Below are 3537 nucleotides of genomic sequence, written 5' to 3'. Positions count from 1 at the left end.
GTTGGCGATTGTTTCACCTTGGATTCTTACTTCTGAAACACTGAATTTGGGCTGTGTAGCACTGGGGCAGGTACTTGGGTATTTTGTATGTGCTATTTTTAAATTCTGAGATCATCTCTTCATGGTGTTCTCTTATTTTAGATACAGAAGTTAAAAATCAGAGAGTCCAATTTGCTCTGGGTCACACAGCTACAAAAACCATTATTGCTTAGAATAGAAGGCTTAAAGTTGGAGAAGAAAGAGGGGGTCAAGGGAGTATAATAGAACAGGTGAACTTGTGAATAGTACACTGTATGCATGTATGGAATAATCACAATGAAACCCCTTGTACTATTAATATATGCTAATAAAAAAATCTCAAAAAGAATAGGTCTAAGATATACTCCAGCGTGCTTTACAGGGATTCAAGTTCCGGCTCTCTTACAAAACCCTGAACGAGTAACCTATCCTCTTTAAGCCCGTTTCCTCATCTGGTCTGTGTGCGAGGAAGGTAAGATAGCACAGACCCATAGTAAGGGTACCACAAAATAATGCTCAATATCCCTTCCCCATTTATACATAGAGTGTTGACAACCATAGTGGATGCCCAGGCACTGAGTAGAATATTCTATGTAATAAATATTTCTGTTGACACACACAAAAGAACTTATCTGTAAATTCCATGCATTTTTTTGAATTAAGAAAACATGAGTGTTTTGTTTTTTTTTTGCTGGTGCTGGGGACCGAACTCAGGACCTTGCACTTGCCAGGCAAGCGCTCTTCCACTAAGCTAAATCCCCAACCCCTGAGTGTTTTCTTATGAGGGGAAGAAAGGAACATGTTCAGCAACACATGGATAAGGACATAGAAAACTGACTGGGTATCTAGTATGTTCGGCATCATGCTGGGGGACTTTCCAAATAGATTTTTTGGCTCTTTTTTATTGCTGTATGTTTCATCAGCATTATTGCATGCTGGAAATACACAATTGAAAGAGTTGTGATCATCTCACAGAGCATGGTTCTGAGCACTGGATCCAGGTTATAACAATAAATATTGCTTTTAAGGAATTGAAACACTTAGCCCAGAGTCAAATGCAGAAAAGTTCCAGTTTTACCAGTCAAGCAACCACATGAAGGAATAAGCATTGTTTAATTTAAATTATATTATATAAAATGCTAACTTCTTGTCAGGATATACTACAAACTATGCATTAGATAAAATTATTTTTTGACAAACTTCCTATAATGTTTTTATTAATTTACACTGAGGGAATATAGCACCTTTCATCCAGAGAACTGAAGGTGCTTTACAAACATTAGCATTTAAAAAACAATTACATTTTAAAAATCCGGATTCTTGTTAAATTTCTTCAACTCAATACACAATTTTCTGGAAGCTGATGGAAAGCGATTCTATTTTTGATAATGACAGAACCTTAGAAAGAGTCCTGATTTGCTTTCACAATGTAGGCATTTCCCCAAAACCTGGTGCTGGGCTTACATAGCAAAAACACACAAATCTTAATGCAATGAACAGTATTTCACACCTTATTTCAAAAGCAAAACTCAAGTTTTAAGATGTCAAAACTTTCCAACATTTCTAAACATCCAGACAGAAGAGGAGCTGGCGCAAGCTGCTATTAAGATATACTCTTGATCCAGGCTTTTTAGGATCACACCCAAATGAACAACTCAAAGAAGGGAGATTTTTTTTTTTCAGGGAGACGCATTGACCTATAAAAAGCAGCCAAGGGCATATCAGCCCTTGACATGAGGAAAGGGAGGGAATGGCAATTCAAAGAGGACAGTTCTCTCTAGAACCTGGGGCACTTTATTAGAAGCCAAGTATGTCACAGGCAAATAAAAATAGTTCTTACCCCATTAATACGACATAAGGCATTTTACATTCAACCCAGATACAGGGAGTATAGTTCCCCTGCCCTACAAATCTATGACTTGTGAGTGCCTTCCACCACACGATCACTCTGTATAATACACGGTCCTTTTTATTAGTGGGATCCAAATATTCCTTTCAGGCTTACAAAGTCCAATATACTCACTCTCTCTTCCCTTCACACATCCAGTGGTAAAGACTATTTTTTTTCCATGCAAAAAAAGAGCCATTATTCAGTTGAAGAGAAATCAGGTGAAACAGAGATGGCAGTTAAGGAATGGACAGAGTATTATTGGCACGTGCCCAGCTACTGACAAACAAACACACTATACCATGACTCGCAAATAAAAGTCTCATCACAGGGAGAAGGAGACCATCTACATCAACCTAAGCTAAGGAGTGGTGAATGGGAAGGGAGGCCTGAGGGTTACCAGTTTTATTGGTACAACTTAAAAGCAGTGGAGGGAAGTCACTCAAATACAATTTATGGTAACAGAAAAAAATACTGCAGAGAGCTGTTCAAAGACCACACCAAGATGTCTGCATTGTTATATTTCCAGTGTTTCACAATTAGTAAAATACATAGCTACATATTCCTGTGAGATAAAAATACCTTTCCACCTGAATTACACTGGGGTCAGCAGAGTAACCCAAAGCTACTGACCCAACATTAGTTCAAGTGTGTTCAGAAAATATCTCAGCCACTACTTTCACAGAGCAATATAATTAAAAACTGTACAAGGAGCTGGGTGGTTGGGAAAAAATGAATCAAAACAGTATTGTGCTCATTCAGTAAAAGAAACCCTGATGAAAAATTATGTGCCAAGAAGCTTAGACTACAAAGAATTTTATTGCATTTTTAGGTAACCTGGAAGTTCTTATCCTGAAGGGGAAAAGTTGGTTTTCTAAACTACCTGAACAGATGCTAAAGTGCTTTATTCATTGGCTGGCTTCACATGGATTTCCTGGGATGACAAAAATTACTATAGTAGTAAAGGGATACCAAGTATTTCACAAAATGGTACATTCCAGTGTCATTTATGACCACAGTCATAAGAGACACTGGAATATAGTTGCATATCAAGAACTGATCATCACAACCCTTTGGATATTTAAATTGCTTACACAAAGCCAAAATATAGTATCACAGACCCTTGCAAAAAAGGACAGTTTGTTTCTTTCTACACTTTAAATAATGTGCTTCAGATTACAGTTCACAAATACAAGGGTCCCGACTTTTTCACCTTTCCATTTGCAGTTAAAAAATGAACACTTTCTAAAAATTAAGGTCAAGTGTTACAGCAAGAGAAGAATGATTCCTATTGGTAAGTACATATTTTTACCTAATGATACTCATGATAGATTGTAAACTGGATTGATCACATTCTACTCAACTCGTATCAAATGAACATATCAGCATTACAAGTATTAAATGTTTTTCTATTACTACAGAGGATATAAACCAAAATATTAATATGGCAGTTATGTTCTTTAGGCACAGTTTAGTGATTTTTTTTAAAAATAAATACTATTGAATTTCAATTGAAGTTTTAGACTTAATAACCAAAGGATCAAGAACTCTGATTAGGAAAAAAGAAAAAAAAAGAGTTAACTCTAAGCTAACAATGTATGCTGTTTAAAATTTCTATCACTTAACCTATG

Source organism: Castor canadensis, chromosome 13 (genome assembly GCF_047511655.1).
Source record: "Castor canadensis chromosome 13, mCasCan1.hap1v2, whole genome shotgun sequence".
In the NCBI taxonomy this organism is placed as follows: domain Eukaryota; kingdom Metazoa; phylum Chordata; class Mammalia; order Rodentia; family Castoridae; genus Castor; species Castor canadensis.
The sequence above is the reverse complement of the archived record's forward strand: the minus strand, read 5'-3'. Positions refer to the sequence as shown.